The sequence below is a fragment of the Ursus maritimus genome, unplaced genomic scaffold (assembly GCF_017311325.1).
Source record: "Ursus maritimus isolate PB19 unplaced genomic scaffold, ASM1731132v1 scaffold_14, whole genome shotgun sequence".
NCBI classification, from domain to species: domain Eukaryota; kingdom Metazoa; phylum Chordata; class Mammalia; order Carnivora; family Ursidae; genus Ursus; species Ursus maritimus.
In genome coordinates, this window is record NW_024423786.1 from 57,882,433 (window position 1) to 57,903,289 (window position 20,857).

The 20,857-nt window shown below is 50.0% G+C and overlaps 1 pseudogene; it reads left to right on the plus strand.

The window, feature by feature from the left end:
- LOC121102450 overlaps nt 1-19,984 on the plus strand; it is a 67,206-nt pseudogene extending 47,222 nt beyond the window's left edge.
- Nucleotides 19,985-20,857: the final 873 nt, after the last annotated feature.

Genomic DNA, 20,857 nt, shown 5'->3' on the forward strand with positions numbered 1-20,857 from the left:
CAGTTTCTCCCTTTCTTTTTCTCTCCACTCACCCGACAGTCCGCTCCGTCCAACTTGTTTCCATGGTCACTCTTCTCGCGCGTCTCAGATCTGCTAGTGATCTTTTCATTTGGATACTACTGTTTTCAGCTCTGGAATGTCCAGTTGGTTCCTCTAGATAACCTTTTGTCTCCTTGTTAGTATGTGGTATCTCTATGTAGTGAGACGTCGTGTCGCTTCTTTGAACAGGTTTTAAATGGCGGTTGAAAAGTCTTTTCTCCAGTAAGTCTAGCGCCTGGGCTTCCTCAGGGATGGCTTCCATTAACAGGTGTTTTCCGCCTGTGTGCTTGACACACATTTTCCCCTGCATGCTTTGTACTTATTTGGTTGAAATTGGGTATTTTTCATAGTGTACGTAGCATCTCTGGAAATCAGATTGAACTCCTCCCCGGGCATTGTTTTGTAGCGCTTGCTGCCCGTGGTTAGCAGGTTGGTTAAGTGATCTTTCTGAACTAATTTTGCAAACTCTGTATTCTTTGTCAGTGTGTGGTCAGCAGTTCTTTCTGGTAGCTGGGTGATCAGCTAGTGATTCGACAGAGATTTCTTAAACCCGGGCCGGGAGGAGCGGATCTCTCAAGAGTGTACAGATGGCTCTGTGTGCTGTGCTGGGGCTGCCTTCAGCGCTCAGCCAGGCTCCTGTGTGGCAGCTGAGGGTCAGCCAGAGGGAGTGAAGGGCTCCTTTTCCTGAGCTTCCTGGTGGGTCTTCTGCCATGCTTCAGCCACTGTGCACAACCCCAGACAGCAGTGACCAACATTTGCTGGAAATGTTTCAGGCAATGCCCCAGCTAGGCTGCCTCAGCACCAGGAGAGTGGGGTACAGCCCCAGATCTACCAGATGGGGTCCAAACACACCATCATAATTCTGCAGTGCAAAGAGATCTGCTCCGCCTTGGATCACGTGTGGTCACCGTCAGTGCGACTGTTTGTACAGGTGTTTTTCATTTCTCTTATGGACGGCTGGAGCTTTGGAGTTTCTTTATCTGCCACTTTTCTTGTCCACGATGCCCTTTGCTAAAACTTGAATTTAATTCTGTGTCAAGTACCACAGACGGGAAATAATCCTGAGTGTGGCGTTAACTGTTCGCCTGTCACTGTTGTCTGCCCTGGTTCCGAGTCTCTGGCCTGGATGTCCTTCTTAAAAAACGTGAACTCCAGCTGGCAGACTCTCTGTTGCATGGTCAGAGAAGTGAAAAGGGAGCCACGTTTCCCCTGTAAAACCCTCCCTGTGCTGGGTCCCAGATGATGGGAAACACAGTGGGCTCCTGGGTCGGACAACGCAGAGATGGGGAGCGTTGCCCGCATGTCTGAGCCTGGGCCCCGGGCTCTGCTCCCCTTGCAGCCCTCCTGACGCCCGTCCTCTCTTTCTCAGGCTGTCCTTCTATTCCGGACACTCCTCCTTCGGGATGTACTGCATGGTGTTCTTGGCAGTGAGTCTTCTTCCAGAGGTTGGCTTGTGGACCGGCCAAGTCCCTCTGCGCCCTGGGCCTCGGTTTCTCCTTCTGTAGGGGGGGTGGAGTGGTGATGGGTGGGGCCGACTGGTACGTTCATGAACTCCGGAGGCCCCGGGCCTCTTGGCTCCATGTTTGCGGCCCGAGGCCCATCTGTGCCCTGGGCGTGGGGTGAGGGCCCCTCAGGCTCCTAGGCTGATGGCCGCCCCTCTGTCCCCCAGCTCTATGTGCAGGCGGCTCTGCTGGAAGTGGGGCGGCTGCTGCGGCCACAGTGCAGGTCTTCCCTGCTGGCCTTTGCGCCTACATTGGCTCACACCCGGTGTCGAACACACAAGCACCACTGGAGTGATGTCCTCGGGCCTCCTGCAGGGGCGCTGGTGGCTGAGCTCACTGTGAGCTCCCGGGCTTGAGCAGCCCCGCCTCTGGGCCCTCTTGTCCTCCCACTCCAGGCTTCCCTTGGAGCCATCCCTCACCCCCCACTCGCTTCCCAGGTCCACTTTCTCTGCCCCAGCAGCTCTTGCTCTCTCCTAGGTTCGCTACATCTCTGACTTCTTCAAGTCCCGGCCCTCCATGGGCTGCCTGGAGGAAGAAGAGCTGGGACGAGCCAAGCCTAAGTCACTGCGCTGACCCTGGGTGAGGCTGACGCAAGCCACTCATGGGTCCCGGTCTCCCTCTTCCTGAGGCAGGGCCCCCGACTGTGGTCTGGCTGGGCATCAGACAGTTGTGGTCCTGGTGGGGCCCTCCCCCAGAGGTGGTGATGGGGACTCTGGATGGGCTCCGGATTGCCCACGTGCTGCTGCCAGCCGGCATCCCGCCTCAATCCCACCTCCTGTGCACCTGGACCCACGCGTCTGGGGTGCCTGGGCTGCTAGCGCACGAAAGGTGACCTTGTGCCTCAGCTCCCACAGACCCCTTCTGTTGGATTAGAGAGGTCGAGAGTCCCGGATAGATGCTGTTTTTAGTAAAGTGTAATGTATACCTGGACTTTTTAGTAAAAAGAGAGTGTGTGCTCGCACGTGGTGTCAGCCTCTGTTCACTTACGGCCGCTTCTGAGCACGGTTCGACAGCAGAGGAGGATCGCTTGCTTCCTGCTGGGGCTCAGCGGAGCTCAGGCGTCAAGCGGCTGGTGGCGGTGTTGTCGTCTGGAGACATGGGAGAGTGGCCCACTCCTCCCTGGCCTCACCCCGTGTGTGTCTTCATCTGGCTGCCGATTGGTCACACCCTTTTAATAAGCTAGCTGGTAAACCTCAGTGTTCCCTGAGTTGTGTGAGTCCTAGGGAGCAGGTCGTGTAGGAACGTGCCGTCTGATCGTGGGTCGGAAGCACGGGTAGCCGGCCTGGGGCTGGGGGACCCGTGCGACTGAGTCCTTAGGCCGGCGGACCTAGATGCCAATCCGGGCAGGGCCGTATGCAATTTAGTTCTCCAGACACACCCCCACTCCGATAGTGAAATTGGGTGTGGAAACTGAAATGTTGTTTGTGAACTGGTTAAGTCAACAAAGGTGAATGAAAGTAACAGCGCTAGCCCTCTTGGCTGCCTCTTGGTCCTGTCAGCAAGGGAAGGCTGGAGGGAAGCAGGCACAGCCTGGCACAGCGCCCAGGGCAGGGTCCGGACATCCTGCACAGGCTCCCACTGTTAAGCCAGGCCCCGGAGGGCGTAGGTTGGGGAAACTCCGGTGGAGGTCAGGGGTGCAGAAAGTTGTCTCCGTGGCTCCTCCGTGGTAGGGAGGCCTCGCTGAAAGCCCCTCCCAGTACAGGCCCCAATGGAAACACTGGGGCAGGAATTCAGATGGAGCTCAGAGCTCAGTCGGAGGGGCTGGAGTCTCGCCTGCAGCCTCCTTGATGGCCTGAGGGCTGTGCCCCAGATTGACCTCCGTGGGGCCTGGAAGGTCCCACTGGGGTGTGGGCCTGGGGCCGGACCCTTCCTCCTTTCTGCTTGGATATACACCCTCCCTCCAACGGATGTGGATCCTGTCTCAGATCCTCCCATCTCGGTCGAGTGCCCACCTTTAATGGACATACCTGGGCTCCAAGTCATGTCCAGCGATCCGGCCTTCCTGGAGGACCTGGCCTGATCTCTTCCCCTCTGGTCGGCACGTGGGGCTCCTGCTGCTCGTCCTCTGTCTCGGTGACAAGCCGCTCCGCCATTCACAGAGGTCAGCAGTGTGGAAGTAAACATAGACTAACTGCTAGAAATACATACTTTTTTAAAAAGGAAGATGTGGGCGCCTGGGTGGCTCCGCAGGTGAAGTGTCTGCTTTCGGCTCAGGTGTGATCCCAGGGTCCTGGGATGGAGCCCCATAATCGGCCCCTGCTCAGCGGGAATCTGCTTCTCCCTCTCCCTCTGCTGCTCCCTGCTTGTGCTCTCTTGAATAAATAAATAAAATTAAAAAAAGATGTGTTCAAAACCTTAGCATAGGGGAAGCCTTTTTGTAGTTGGAAAACAGAGAAAGTGAACTTGAGGAAAAGCTGGCGTCTGGGCCAGTGCAGTGGCTCAAGACTCAAAAAGGCACTGGTGAGTGGGGTCCCGGGGGCAGGAGAAGATCGTGAGGGCACCAGGCCCTGGGGTGGGTCATCGAGGGGCTGGCACCTGAGCGATGGCAGCACATGTAGAGCTCACTTTTCAAGGACGGTGTCAACTGTGGGTTTGATTTTTGTACTAAATATGTGTAAACGTTCCTTATTTTTTAAGTGTTCATGTTCTATTTGTCCCCAGAAGCCGTTTTGTTCCATACCCGCGCGCAGGGTGTTCCGGCCGGAGCCTCAGCGTGATGCGTAGCCTGGGGGCAAAGATGCAGCCTCGCAGCCCGGGCTGACACGGGAGTAGAGCGGTGTCCCCGGCCGCCATGACCCGTGAGGACGGGATGGAGGCGGTATCCTCCGGCCGCCCGACCTCGCGCTCAAGGTGCTGCGGCGGGGGAAAGGAGGAGGCGCAGATGCCGCAGGGACGCCCCCACGCGGGACCTCACGGGACGTCGAGGCTGGGGAGCCTGGGCATCCCAGGGCGCGGCAGAGAGGCAGTGCCCGAGCCCTGGCTGCACAGCTGAGGAGTGCGCACCCAGGTTCAAGGTCGTGTCAGTGAAGGGGGCGAGGTTCCTAGCAGGACCCACGGGGAGCAGACGCCGGAATAAGCAGGTCCCGAGCGTCCTCATGAGCTCTCCTCCCTGGGCGAGGGCCTTGAAGGCCAAGGACCAGTCGAGGCTTTGACCAGAGCAGTGGTACCAGCCGGTGGTCGAAACCCTCTGAATGCAGTTTGACCGCGATGAGGAGTAAAGGCGCAGGAGAAAACAGAAGGTGAGGAGGTGGCGGGCGTAGCTGAGGGTCCGTTGTTGGCCTTCGAGCCGTGATAGGGCCTCTGGTGCTTTCGCAGGGGACCCCAGGACCACAGCTGTGAGGATCAGAACATCTGTGCTGGGTAGACCCGTCTCCATAAAAGGTACAGCCCTCTGGTCAGCAGGAAGCTGCTCTTACGAGATTTGAGTCACGATTGTCTGACACTTCTGCGCTTGTCTGCATGGCGATGAGAAGCAAGAGATGCCGTTCTGGGTTCCTGGTTCGTAGGAGATGAGGAAAAGTTAGGACATTTTGGTACACCAGGCAGAGATGCAGGGAAGCTCTCATCGAACATAATTGTAGGGCTATACTCCTTACGGTTTCATGGAGACAATAGTCGTCTCTCGTTCCTCTTCTTTACAAAGGATTTTTCTGTTGATTCTCCTCGAACTCCTAGATTCTTAGAGACCATGGAACACATGCCCAACATTTCCCCTACTTCTGATGTTTTCGAAAAACCCTTCCTAACTGACTTTTGGAAACTTTCCTGAAAAAGCAGGAATTTCTTTTGAGTTTTTTAGGTGCAAAATGCTAGGAGTAGAAATCCCTGCTTCCTGGGTAAGGTGCACGCTGAAGTAATGAGGGGTGAGATTGTAGCAATGTCTGTAACCCTACAAGCTTTCACAATACGAAATGTGGAGCAAATGTGGCAAAATTATAATACCTGTAAAGTCTCTGTGTTTGTTCATTATGTCACTCCTGTACTATATTTTTATATCCAAACAAGGAGAAGGATTCATGCCCAAGTTGAATTTTTCCCTAAGCTAAACAGTATCCATGCATTTCTTATTTCCCAAAAGATCCCTATTTAAGTTGCAACAACAGAAATCCTGATTGAAAAACAAGATTATATTAATACTTTAATATAAATAAATATAGTTAAAAATGAATATGGTTTACCACCATAATAAGAAGGCAGTTTCCCCATTCATTAGCCACAGGCAGCGTGTGTGACAGCCTCGTGCCTTTGTCACTCTGAGCACCTGTAAGTGGAGGGAGGAGACATTGTACTGCAGAATTTAAACCTTGGATTTTTCTTAATCCTCGCAACATCGCTTTTCAGCAGCTGGACAGCTCCTGGGGCTCTCTCAGCAGGTGGACTCGAGCCGGGTCTGACCCAAACAGGCCAGGATTTGCCTAGCCTTATTTTTAACAGTTGTGGTTTGTCGGAAGAAGCAGCCCAGTTTATACACTTAATAGCCCGATTTTGGGTGAATCCAGGGCTTTGGACAGAATCTCCGGTTGGTAAAAGCTGGAACTGCTGACCACAGGCACCTGCTGTATGAAGGTGCACAGCTCCTCCCCGTCGTGCTCCTTTCCTGGCCCCAGACGACCTGCTCACCTCTTATCTACGGTGCCAGAGACAAGCAGCCACACCGGGTCCCACCACCCTGTGGCAGCAGCAGCATGGTCACGCGGCCAGAGTGGCATCCCGGAGGCCACCTGGTTCCATTTTTCTTTTCAGAGGAAAGAATTCAGAGAGGATATTTCTGTAGAGATCGCTGAAAATCACACCTTCCTTTCTTCACCTGCCATGAAAAGTGCTCTGTGTGTAAACAGTCTTATCTCTGCAAGATATGAGCCCGCCTGGGTTTTGTTCACGGCCAGTTCCGTGTTCAGTATCACTGGGTTGCGAGGTCTAGGGGACGGGCCTGCTAAGGGCTGGATTTTCTCAGGACCTGCTGAGGGTCACAGCGGCCTGTGGGGTTTTCCCTCCCCATCGTCCTGCTGGGATGAAGAGCACCCCACCTCCGAGTCCGGTGCATTCTGGTTTTCCATGGTGACCAAGGTATAAACACACGCTCCCACTGGAGAGGACAGAGCTTTCGCTCTGCCCCCACCCCACCCTCATCTCCACTTGCGGGAATTTGCAGAGGTTGTCAGCGTCCGCATCTGGAAAGAAAAGCTGGGGAGAGTCCCTGCAGGGACACCTGGGGCTTGAAGTTGGGAGTGGTCTGGCCGGGATCTGACAGCCACATCAGGGAGCTCTCCTGGGCTTTCCAGTCATGCCAGCAATGCTACCAGCCCCTGATTCCCTAAGGACATTGGCAGGAGATGGACGTTCCCATTGGTCTCCTTTGTGGCAAACCCGGAGGCAGGGATACACGCACGCACGCCGGCAGGGGAGCGTGAGGCGACAGACCCACTATGCATGTGCTGCTTGTCGCCCAGCCTCTTGCAGGGCACAGTTTGAGTGCTTGTCCAAAAATGGAAGGCACTAGTGACATAGCCCTTTAAATTAATTAAAAGCCATCAAATAAAGTCTGGTTTATCAGCCAGAGTGGTCATATTTGAAGCATAAAACAAACAGAGAGGCCAGATGAAGGAAATTCTTGTTGTTGCAGCGATTCGACAGAGGAGCGCTGGCTGGAGGGTCAGCCGTGGGCTGTTAGGGCTTAAGGGTGGTGCCGGGGTCAGGATGGGGTCAGGTCAGGTCATTCAGCCACAGAGGGCACAGCCTTCTCGGCACAAGCCCCTCGGGCGGATGACACTGAGGACCACATGGGTCACCGACCACCTGAGAGGAGATTGAAATAGATCACCTTTCCTGACCTCTGGACTAGAGCTGAAATCAATGTGAGGAAACTGAAGTTTCGAGAGGCTGGATCTTAACGCACTGTTGAAACACCAGCTTGAAATCAAAGTGAGTGAGGGGTGCTTTGGGAGGCTCTTGGTTTTGCTCAGGTCATGATATCAGGTCTGGGATCGAGCCCATGTCAGGCTCACGCTGTGGAAGTCTGCTAGGGATTCTTCCCCACCTCCCTAGCCCTCTCTCTCTCTCTCTCTCTCTCTCTCTAAAATAAAAATAACTAAAAAGATAATCCTGAGACCAACAAACATGACAACAATCGTATAGCAGAAGTTATGAGATGTCCAAAAGCAGTGAGATTGTTTATTATAATTCTGACTTAATTTTTTTAATTTAAATTCCAATTAGCCAACATCATTAATTTTTGATGTAAGCGCTCAATGATCATTAGTTGCATATAACATCCCAGTGCTCATCACATCACATGCCCTTCTTAATGCCCATCACCCAGTTGCCCCATCCCCTAACCCTTTGCCCTCTGAAACCGCTGTTTGTTTCTGGGTCCATAGTCTCTCATGGTGTCTCACTCTCTCTGGTTCCTTACACCCTTCAGTTTTCCCCTCCCTTCCCGTGGTCTGCACACTATTCCTTATGTTCCACGTATGAGTGAAACCATATGATACACTGTCTTTCTCTGCTTGACTTTCTTCACTTGCGTAATCTCCTCCAGTTTCCATCCATGTGGATGTAAATGGTGGGTATTCGATCCTTCCTGATGGCTGGGACTATCCCATTGTATATATGGACCACATCTTCTTTGTCCATTCATCTGTTGAAGACATCTCGGCTCCTCCACAGTGTGGCTATTGTGGAACATTTGCTGCTCTATGAACATTAGTGCAGGTGCCCCTTCCGGATCACTACATCTGTAACTTTGGGGTAAATACCCAGTAGTGCAATTGCTAGGCCATAGGGTAGCTCTGTTTTTAACTTTTGAGTACAACCTCTCATGCTCTTTTTCCAGAGTGACTGACCTTTAGCTTGCATTCCCACCAACAGTGTAACAGGGCTCTCCTTGTCCTCTCCAACATTTTGTTGTTTCTTGTCTTGTTAATTTTAGCCATTCTAACCTGGTGTAAGGTGGTATCTCATGTGGTTTTGATTTGTATTTCGCGGGCATGCTGTGGGCATTTCTTCATGTGTCTGTTGGCCATTTAGATGTCTTCCTTGCAGAAACAAGTCTGTTCATGTCTTCTGGGCACTTCTTGATTGGATTGTTTTTCGGGTTATTGAGTGTGGTAGTTCTTTCTATATATTTTGGATACTAACCCTTTGTAGGATATGTCATTTGCAAATATCTTCTCCCTATTTCTGTAGGTGGCCTTTCAGTTTTGTTGACTGTTTCCTTTGCTGTAACAGAAAGCTTTTTATTTTGAAGAAGTCCCAATAGTTTATTTTTGCTTTTGTTTCCCTTGCCTCCAGGAGACATATGTAAAAGAGTGTGCTATGGCTGATGTGTCAAGCGATTACTGCCTGTGTTCTTCCTCTAGGATTTTTATGGCTTCAAAAATTTAGGTCTTTGGGGCTTGCTGGGTGGCTCAGTGGTTAGCATCTGCCTTGGCTCAGGCGTGATCCGGGTCCTGGGATCGAGCCCGACTACTCCCTGCTCTGCTGAGCCTGCATCTTCCTCTCCCACTCCCCTGCTTGTGTTCCCTCTCTCTTGGCTGTTTTCTCTCTCTGTCAAGTTAATAAATAAAATCTTAAAAAATTAGGTCTTTAACTAGGTCACATTTAGGAGTCTTTAATCCATTTTGGAATTTATTTTTGTGTATGGTATAAAAAAGTGGTCTAGCCTCAAAATTAAAAAAATAGAAAAACACCTTACAATCCACAGCCCAAGGTCAATGAATGAGGAATAGAATAAAGAAGATGTGGTATATATACAGAATGGAATATTACTTAACAAGCCATGAAAAGCAAATCTTGCTTCTTGCAATGATGTGGATGGAGCTAAGAAAGGATTACGCTAAAAGTGAAATAAGTCAGTCAGAGAAAGACAAATACCATCACATTTCCTCATATGTGAATTTAAGAAACAAATGAGCGAAGGAGAAAGGGAGGCCAACCGAAACAGACTCTTTTTTAATTAAGTTTTTAATTTAATTTAATTAATTTATTTTTTAAAAGATTTTATTTATTTATTACAAGAGAGAGACAGCACCGATGAGGAGAACTTGACAAAGCAGGGGAGTGGGAGAAGGAAGCAGGCTCATAGCAGGAGAAGCTGATGTGGGATGTCCCATAACGCCGTGGATCGCCCCTGAGCCAAAGGCAGAGCTGAACTAGCTGTGCCATACCCAGGCGCCCCTAGGTTTAATTTCAATTCCAGCTATTGTTGTAATCGTTATATTGTTGTTTTCTTGGTTTGTCATCACTCACCTCGTGGTGAGTGTCTGTTACAACTGGTGGTTACCATGGGGGGTGCGTGGGTTTGGGGGCTGGGTGAGGCAGGTGTTGGGGATTAGGCAAATTTTGCTATGATGAGGCACCAGGTGTTGCATGGAATTGTGAATGCTACATTGTACACCTGAAACTGTATACACACTGACATGTTAACTAACTGATTTAAATAAGAACTAGACAACAAAAGAAAACGAGAGGCCTCTTTTACATGAACACACAGACACAAAGATCCCAAGCTAAGTATTCAACATGTGAATCCAGCAACTAGTACTAAAGGGGAAAACCATACAATGAAATTGGGTTGCTCCTGGGATGAAAGTTTGGTCGAAATTTGAAAATCATCAGGTAAAACCAGCATACAAACAAAGATAGAAAATTAAAATGACTATCTCTATGGATGATGAAAACAATTGATGAAATTCAGTATACATTTATGCCAAAACTGTCAGTAAGAAAGCAGGGCAAGAAGAAGATCTCTTACTCAATAAAGGGTACCCAAAGAACTACATACTCATGCCATCAAAAAAAATTACTTTAATGAAATCTTGCCATTTGCAGGGCGTGGATGAACTAAGAGGGTTTATGCTTTCTGAGAAATAAGATCAGTCAGAGAAGAAATATCATATGATCTCACGTGGAATTTAAGAAACAAAACAGAGTCATAAGGGGAGAGAGGAAAAAAAATAGAAACAAGACAAAATCAGGAGAACTAAAACATGAGAGACTCTAATCATAGGAACAAACTGAGGGCTGCTGGAGGGGAGGCTGGGGGCTGGGGGGGCTGGGGAACTGTGTGAGTGGACATTAAGGAGGGCCCGGGATGTAATGAGCCCTGGGTGTACATATAAGACTGATGAATCACTGACCCTCTACCTCTGAAATCAAACAAATTATATGTTAATTAATTGAATTAAAAAATAGTAATAATAAAGAAATATATATGTTCAACTAAAAAAATGGATATCTAAGAAAGTATACAGCCAACACATCATACCTAATGGTATCCTGGATGTTTCCTCCTATGTGATTTTTAAATATCGACTAATCTTTTCTATTTGAGATAACTGTATATTCCATCAGTTTAAAGAAATAATACAGAGAGATCCCAGCGTACCTGCACCCAGTTTCCCCAATGACATCTGCAAAAATGCAGTATGATATCACAAGCGGATTGCTGGCGTGAAATAGTCAAGACCGACGTTCCCGCCTAGCAAGGACGCTTCATGTTGCCCTTGGGCACATCCTCTCCCCTGTCACCCCTTCTCCCTCTTAACCCTACAACAGCACTAGTCCCATCTCCATTTCTGTATTTGTCATTGCAAAAATGTAACATGAAACACGATCAGAGTGTATTAACCTTCTGGATTGGCTTTCTCTCATCTCAAAATAATTCCCAAGCCATTCAAGAATTTGCGTGTGTGTGCCAATATTCTTTGCTTCTTCTGTTTGCAAAAATATCTGCATATACGGATGTACCAAAGTTTGCTTAAGCTATTCATCTATTGAGAAAGATGTCTTGTGTCGCTTTCCAGTTTTTGGCTATTATGAAGGACCCTGCTATTAACGTTAGGTTACAGGGTTTGTTTTGTTTGAATTTTCCTTTTTTCTGCTTCTACACATGTTATTACTTTTTAAAGTTTTTATTTAAATCCAGGTAACCTGCAGTGTAATATTAGATTTATTCATGTACAATAGAGGATTTAACATCTCCATACAACACCTGGTGCTTGTCATAACACGTGCCCTCCTCTAATCCCATCACCTGCCTCACCCATCCCCCACCCCTTCTCTGGTAACATCAGCTAGTTTTCCCTAGTTAAGAGTTTGTTTCTTGGTTTGCCTCCCTCTCTTCACCTCTTTGCTCATTTGTTTTGTTTCTTAAATTCCACATATGAGTGAGTTGTATTATTTGTCTTTCTCTAACTGACTAATTTCAAAGCTTAGCATAATATCTTAGCTCCATCCATGTCCTTGCAAATGGCAAGATTATGTTCTTTTTTGCCTGAGTAATATTCCATTATATATACACCACATCTTCTTTGTGCATTCAGCAGTTGATGGACAACTTGGGCTGTTTCCATGATTTGGTATATGGATAATGCTATCTACAGTGGCGTACAGGTTTTTATGTGAAAATAATTTTTCATTTCTGTGGGACAAAATTCCCTGGAGTGCTACTGCTGAGTTATGTGGTAATTACGTGAAGTTCTTTGTGAAGAAACTGCCAAACTCTTTTCCAGGAGTGAGTTAGCAAAAGATTTTTACATTACAACTAGATGTATACAGAGTGTGTGATGTCTGCATTGCTGCTAACATTTGCTACGGCCACTTGTAAAATAATAAGCTATTCTGATGGGTGGATGTTGCAATAATAAGTACTAAACTCTTTTTTCCCCCATTGCTTTGCGGTCAGCTTTCCAGGCCCCTCCTCATTCTTCTCGCTGTGCCTCAACTCTGGGCAAAGGATAAGAAATCCCAAGTTCTCCCTCCTTTGGCACATGTAGGAAATTCAAAGCATGCAGTCCCCTGCTGGGATGTATAAACTGTCACCCCAACTAGCTAAAGTAACGTAATAAAAAGAAATCAGCCAATTTCCTGTACATTCTTTCATTCCTAGCCATGGAGACGGGATACTGGGATGTAGGAATCAGTGCTGTATATTACAGAGTTCCTGAGTATTCTTGCGACGACTGCCCTGCACGATACATTCAGGCAGTGACTATTACTGCAACCACTCTAAGTGGGCCTGGCTCCAGTACAGACTCTCTACATCATTCGAAGTTTGTTCTTTCTCTCCCTGGTTTAGATGCAATAGTATCTACATGGTGACTATCCACAATTACAGACACCCGAACGGCTCAGAATGTCCCACGTGCTGTCCAGCCCGATCATGCTCTCCTGAAACCTCCCTCTCATATTTGTGAGCTGTTTTGTTTATGCTTTTACTGGACCAACACCTTTCTTACTGTTTATTTGTTTTGTACAAGTAAGAAAAAGCCACAACTGGAGAAATTTAGTAACTTTTTTCATCATGTTACCTGACCACTCTGTTCTTGCCTTCTGATTAAAAATGAAAATAGAATTTCAGAATACATTTCATGAAAACAAAAAATCAGAAATTTTTCTCTTCCCTAAAGAAACTTCATTGATGACAGGAACACTCTTCAAGCATTCTGCTATACCAAGGAGCTTATTAGGTATGAATATAGATAACACGCTTAACAATGACATGAGTTACATTTATAGTCCCCGTTGAACTGACTTAACAATCCAAAGAGCTATAATCAAGTTATTGTCAATTTATGAAACATTTAGACATTAAATGTAAAGAGTTTGGTTATGATGTCATTATATTATACAACATTTTATAAAGCAATAACACATATATAATGTACAATGTTTGTAACATAGGAACAGTATTTATCATACAGTTACAGAAATCATAAACTCCCAAAGGGTAGTGGTTACTTGTGCTTGTAAGGTACAGCCTAATCCAAAGCAATGGTGATGAAATACGGTGTTTACTAAATTGTGCTTTATACTTTTGTATGTCAGAAATATGTCATAATTTAGTTTTTAAAATAAACAGAATTATTATTATTTGCATATAAATCCAGAAATCAAATTACAGTATTTTTTAACTAGCATTTAGATAAAGAAGGAACAGTAGAAAATAAACAAGATCTCAAAACAACTGGAAGATTATTGTCCTGAGAACTGTTGAATATAGAGGTGATCTCCCACAGGCAGAGAAAATAAGACAGCTTGTCATAGTCACACGTTATCACAAAGAGCTACAAGCTCAGTTTACGGCAATTAGATCTTCAATAGTGCGGATCAGGTGGTTGTGGTATGCGGTTAGGGAAATAAGTTATTTTTTTTTTTAGATGTCGGGCGTTGGCTTAGGGTCAGAGTCTGGGGTTAGGTTTGAGGTCAGGGTCAGGGTTAGATTCCAACATAAACTCCCTCTTCTCCTCCTCCTCCATCTCCCCTGGGCTTCCAGGTGGACGGACTTGCCCTAGGGTCACACATGAGTCCGGGTTGAGCTGGAGCACTGGTTCTGCCCTCAGTCCTGGGCTCTACAACAGAAAAGTGAATGTCTACCTGGTCACTGAGTGTTTCAAATCAACCCAACCCCAGTCAAGGGCTGTGGAGGGTGTCAGAGGTCATGTAATGTTCTTTCCACCTCTCCCATCTGGGAAGAGTGCTGCCTGGCCCCATTCTGCCTGGGCAGCTCCAGGTGCCAGCAAGCCCTGACCCATGGAGCACTCAGTAGACACGTGTAGACTTACACAGGACGGTCAAGTGGCCCAGCCATCCCCATGGGCACCCTTCTTGCAGACTGGTGGGGCCTCCTGGCTCTCCTTCACGTGGATGCACCGAGTTGTGTATGGATTCATCTGTTGGAAGGACACCTGATCTTCAGTTTTTAGCTATGAGTGAATAGAGCTACTGTGCATAATTGCATGCTAGTTTTGGTGTGCGAAACATAAGGTTCAAGGCAGTTGTTAAATACTAAAGTGTGATTGTTGGATATTCAGATGACATTTATTTGTTATGGAAACACTGCCAAACTGTCTCTCCCAAGTGTGCCGTATGGGCATCCCCAGCATGAAGAAGTGTTCGTGTCATTCCTCACCCTTGAACAACTGGTACCTCATTTTCTGACTTCTAGCATTTCTCATAGGTGTGCCGCACTATCTCACTGTTGTTAAATTGTTAACTTCTAATGATAGAGGATGTAGAGCCTGCTTTCTATTTGCATAGGTACATCTTACTTTGCTCCGGTGTGTCTGTTCAGATATTTATCTCATTGATAATTAGGTTATTTGCATCCTTACTGTTGAGTTCTAGGAGAGTTTTTGGAACATTTTGAATTACAGATCCTTTATCAAAATGTGTTTTTGCAAATATTTTTCTGCCAGCTTTTTGGGTTGTCTTTTGTTCTCTGGTCAGTCTCACAAGAGCAGTTTTGATTTTATAAAGTTCACGCTATATGCAATTTTTTTTTCTGGATCGGTGTTTGGTGCTGTGTATTAAAACTCATCACCGGGATGCCAGGGTAGCCTAGTGGGCGCATCTGCCTTCAGCTCAGGCGATCTCCAGAGTCTCGGATGCAGTCCGGCATTGGGCTCCCTGCTCAGCAGGAGTCTGCCTCTCCCCTCCTGCCCCTCCCCTCAGCTTGTACTCTCTGTCTCTACAACAAGTAAATAAATAAAATCTTATATAAAAATACACCACCGGCAAGGTAATGTAGGATTTTCTTTTCTGTTTTCTTTTGATATTTTGATAGTTGTATATTTTTAAATTTACGTACAATTTTGAGTGAATTTCGGTGGAAGTTGTAAAGGTTTGTCTACATTTCTTCATAGTATATGGTTTCCAAGTCATTGTTCCTTAAGTATTTCTGAGAAGCCGGGATATTGTACTCATTTCAGTTAAATTTCCAAGGTTTATTGAGCCTCGGCTGGACCAAGAGGACAGAGTGCATCGTGTACTAGCGCACCATACTCTGCGCCTGCCTCCTGCACTACCTGCGCCGCCCGCTAGGGCCAGGCTCCCTGACCGGGCGGGCCTGCGTGCTCAGCCCGGCCGTCTCGCCTAGTAACCGGAGCCGCTCCCACTGCGGAACTCCGGGAGGACGGGGCCGCCGTGCACCTACTGACAGGAGCCCGGCCTTCGGATCCCCTCACTGACAGATTCCGGGAGGGCGTGGGGCCGCGTGCACACCATTACAGGACCGGTCTCCGACCCGCCGCGGGAGGAGAAGGTGAGGCGCCGCCTGAGCGGACTGCCGAGAGTCCGTGCTCACAGGAGCCTCGCGAGCAGGGCGCGCGGTAGAGCGGATGGGGTTTCCGTGGTTCCGGCGGTGCCGTGGGGGTCCCTGTGAAGCTGAGAGGCTGTGGGGTCTCCCCTCTCTGGCTCGGATCGCTGGGCTGGTCCGCGGTCCGTGTTCTACGCGCCCGGATCGGATTCCGGGGCTCCGCAGGCGTCTGCCATCAGAGCCTCCGGCCGCCCACCCGGTGCTCGCGCTCCCGCGCCTCCGGCCCCGCGTCCTCCGCGCGTCACAGCCGGTCGGCATCGGTTCGGCGTCTGGAGGTTGGGTAGCGACAGCGCGGACTCTGCAGACAGAGCGGCTGTGGGAGAGCAGGTGTTCCCGGCGTCAGGTTCTCCTCCAGCGCAGAGTGTCTTCCGGTCTCCGCGTGCCGCCCTCGCGCCTGTCGCGGTGTCTCACGAGGTGTCCGCTCTGCTCGCATTGTGTCTCCCGGGTGCCCGAGGGCAGGGCTAGTCCGTCTCTCTCGCGCTCTGTCGTCGGGTGGCCTCCCGGCGTGCGAGGACAGGCTGTTCGTCTCCCTCGAGCGTCTGTCGTCGGTGTCTCCGGGTGTCCGAGGACAGGAGCTGTCCCCTGTTCAGTATTCCCTCATGGAGGAGGAGGAGGAAGTTGGGAGCGTTGTTCTGAGAAAAGCGGGGTTCGGGGTGATGGAGGGTTCTCACCCACTGAGCTGAGGGGTGTTGACTTCTTGGAGGAGGTAAAACCCGCCTTCCCCTTTGGGGCCTGTGACTGATGAGTCTCTGCTGTGGGGCTTCTAATGTGGGGCCTGTAACTGACACTGAGTGGTCGGCTCCCCGCCCAGCGCCCCTTCTGGCGACCCAGTCCACTTTACCGAGGTTTCCCTTCATGCATTTTCACAGTTCTAACCAGTTTTTGGTGGAGCGCGTGAGAAAATTCGACATCTCAGATCCTGCTGCTTCTCTTTTTTTTTTTTTGGAGACACAAGGGGCCCCGATGTGTCTCCCACGAGTCTCTTGCTACGTGTGGCCTCCTACCCTGGGTGAGGCCTCTCCGTGGTGGGTGAACTGGGTCTGGAGGACTTGGCCTCCATCACGAAGCTTGATATGGTCTCTGCTCCTGTGAACCTGGTGCTGACGTAGTTGTTCCTGAAGAGTACTTGACTGCGGTGATTCAGGTGCAGTGAACTCCATGTCACAGCAGACACAAATGCTTTATATCCACATGGGCTCCCCAGCTGTCAGTTTCTTTACCACATTTGCCACTTCACACGGGATACTTCAGTGCGTTTTCTTGCGAACAGGACACAGCTCCCGCGGATCCACCACGCCCTGAGAGGACAATCATCATGGTTTCCATATTATAACCCAGACCACAGGTCCACTTGAACTGTCGCCACTCTGCCCGGGCTGCTGAAATGTCTGCTCCATTCGATCCAGTTTTCTTTCTTCATTCGAAGTGCTCCGAGACTTTCCTGTACTTGCACAGCTCTGATGGATTTAAGGAGCACGAGATGGCTCCAATCTGGGTGGCCCTCTGGATGGCTTATGTCGCTTGGGCTGTTTTGATGTCCGTCCACGGTGACACTGACATCAGTCCTTCATTTCTTCACTGTGACTAACATAGTAACATTTACCACTTAAAACATTCAGGTTCACAAGTTCTCTGGCCTTAGCTGAGTTCACACTGGTTGTACATCATTCTCTAGAACTTTTCTTTCTCCCCAGGGGAGACTATGCATGAAAACACCAACTCTCCATTCCCCTTTCCTCTCTCAGCCCTGCAGCCACGTTACTTTCTGTCTCTAGACACCTCATACAGGTGGAATCACACAGTGTCTGTCCTGCGAGAAAGCCAAGCATCCTGTCCTTGTTCCTGATTTCAGAGTAGAGCTGTCAGTCTTCAGACTCGGAGCATGGTGCTTGCTATAGGTTTATTGAAAAATTACCCCTTATTCCTGCTTCTTTCGAGTGTTTATATCAGCAACAGACTTTGGATTTTGGTTAGAGAACCTTTTCTGCATCAATTAACGTGACCACATGTTTTTACTTAAACATTTAGGGTGGGTATAACATTGCTTGTTTTCAGTATATTGAACAACCTTTGAGATGTTTGTGAAGAGACACTTATGATGATGTACAATATATTTTAAGGCTCTAGTTTTGCAATTTTCTGGCTGATCAGGCCTTCACATCTATTTTAAGACAGGTGTAGGAATGTATTTTGCACGAGTCTTTGTGATGATTTCATTGGGGTTGGTATTAGTGGTTAGGGTTGGTGTTACAGGCTGTTAAGGTTATGGTTGGGTTAGGGTTAGGGTTAGGGTCTCCCTGTCCCTCTTCTGCACAGACCCATTCTCCTCCAGTAACCAGAGTGATCTTTCTCGGCCGCATAACATTTGGGCCTCTCTGTGGTCTGCTCCTCCTGCCCATCCTCCAGCTCACCACCTCCACCACGGCCTGCCCTCCGTGGGCCACCCAGGAGTGTGATTATGTCCCACATGTGTCCTCAGGCCTGAGTCCAAGACTTTGCATTCACTGCTGCCTCTGCCAGGAGCACTCTTCTCTCCCCCCTGCTTCATGTTTGGCTTGTTTCCCATTGGCTGGGCCCCGAGCCCGATTGCCCCCTGATGACCTGATCACGCTGCTGGTTAATGTGCCTGTCCGCTATTTAAATGTAGTGCCCTTCCCAATGTGAGCAACTTGCTAACCTGCCCGTGATGGGGCAGGTGCAAGGACAGGCACTTAGTGTCTGCATAAAAAATCAGTCTCAGAGGGGCTCACCAAACTTGCCTGATGATGGGAGCTGCTGTCTATGGTGGGGAGCAGGTAGTCCCCTAAAGGGGGACCAGCCATGATGGTGGTTGGACAAGACTCCCAACTTCTTGTCTGGGGGAGATGTAGACCCTGGACCTGGAAGCTTACACCTTGGATTCAAGGCTGGGGCTAAGCAAGCTCCTTCTTCTTCCAGAGGCTCCTCTTTCCCCTTCCCTGACCATGGCTGGACCTGATTCTGACCTGGGGAGTTTAGGGTGAACTCCTCCTAGGAATACCAGGGGTTTACTGAGGACCTTGTCAGCAAGATGCCCAGTAGCCTTCAAGGGAGGACCCTACAGGAGGGTGGAGACAGCTCTGGGGGGCCGGTGACATTCACTCAAAACAAAAGGCAGCTGAGGTGGCCGGCCCTGCTGGTTCTACCCAGACTGTAGGGCATCGCGAAAGAAACAAGGGCTGTGCCCAAGGTGCTCTGCTCCTTGGCAGGTGGGGGACAGGACCTGGGGTTTGCCTGGGAGCTCAGCCCGGGGGAGTATTCCTGGCTCCAGCATGCTAGAGCCCATGTGGGGTTGCATGGGCTTCCAACCTCTTATAGCCTTAGGCACCCTTTGTAAGATGGGTGCTGACGGCCTCCCATCTCTGGGAGCAGAAGGTAAGGAGGCCCCATGGGCAGACTCACTCAGGAGAGGCCAGGAGAGTGACTGTTGCTTAAAGCAGCCCAGGGCCTGCCCCTTGAAGAAGGTACACAGGTCTATGGCCCTCAGCTTTCGGGGTCCTGCTGCCAGTCCTCTGGCAGTGACCCTCCTCTAACCTGTCCCCTGTCCCATAGCTATGTGGTCTTCCTGGAGCTAGTCATGCAGATGGCAAGAAGCACTTCATGCGGGGACACAGGGTCACCTATACGTCTTCACTGACACAGCTGGCTGTCTGTGCCTGTGTGCCCCTCTGGAGTAGGCCGAGGGCGGTGGTCCTTATGGTGGACACAGGCGTCACCTAGATGCTCTCAGCGATCAGCCAGCTGCGCACTCGTGTGCCCTCCGTGAGGGCCAGTGGGGTGGTCCTCAGTCGGTGCCTCATGGTGACACAGGGTCCCTAGGACGCCTTCACCGAACCACCAGCTGCTCGGGCCTGTGTGCTCTCCGGGAAGGCCGGGGTGGTGGTCTCCGAGGGTCACGCGAGCGCCCCAGCGCTTGGCAGGATGTGTCCATGCAGCACATGGCGATGATCAGCCGCTTCTGTGAGCAGTGTCTTCCTCCGTGAGGTGGACGACCTGGTGCATGTGTGGATGTGGACATGGTTCGCCGACCATGTGGGTGTGGAGATCCTGTCCCCCTTGCTTTGTCACTCTTTGTACCCCACAGTTTCTACTGGGTGGCCAATGAGAACTCGCTCCGCACGGCCGCAGTCCCAGGCCCACACCCCCAGGCACCATGGAGACCGCTTTACTCAATGGGGCCTTTTGGGGGGTCAGTGGTGGAGGTTCACTGACTGACATTGGCCTGTCACCAGGCAATGGGGGTCGACCTGGCAATGGGATGGAGGCCATGTGGCCTGACAAGAGCCACCTGAACCACAAGCCCACCAAGCCGGAGGCCCGTGAATCCTGAGGCTGCTGGGCTGTCCTCCCCCACCTGGGTCATGAGATGCTGAGATTCGGTGAGTGCCAGAAATCACCAGGACATCCAGACGCATGAGGGGCTCAGCCGCCTCGTCAGGGTGGCCTCTCAGGCGGAGCCATATGAGCGATTCCTTCTTCTGTTCCTCAGCTGTGGAGTCCAGCACTGCCCTGCTCGGGCACTGTCCAGGGAACCCCCAGCTGCCCATTTGCACAGGAGGCCTGCCTGGGGCACAAAGTTCCTTCTTTGTGGTCAGTGCCTTTCGATCATTTCTGGGTCACTTGCAGCTGCGAAGGCTCCAGTTTTATGTCAAATGTTTTCTGTGTCAATGCTGAGCAACCATCTTTAAAAAGAACAATTGAGGGAAAAGGTTTTCTCCCTGGTTCTAAACAGACACGGCCTGGTGGGCTGGGAGTGCGAGCCCTGCAGCATGGCCTTGGAGCCTGAATGGGCCCTGGCTGGGTCTTCCTCCCAGTCCTGCACCTCGCGGCAGCCATGGCTTCAGGGAATAGTGCGCCGAGCCACCTCTCAGACCCCCCAGTCCCCTGACTGCCAGAGGCTGTTGACCGCTAGCACCTCTGGGTTATTTCTGGTTCCCGCCTTGGTTTTAAATGGCTATCTCTGTGCTGGTGTTTGTGAGATGTGGGCACTGGCCTGGCTCTGGATGCGGCCCTGTTGGGGTCCCTCAGTGCCCACTGGAGGGTTTGCACTTGTGGACTCTCTGCACTATGTGTTACAAGCATTCACTGAGTGCCTACTGTGCGCCGGTCACCAACAAGGGGCAGAGCGTGAGAGCGAAACCAAGATACAGGATCCTGCTCCAGGCCCCCTCCTGGGACTCGCGATGGCCCCGCTCCTCCTGAC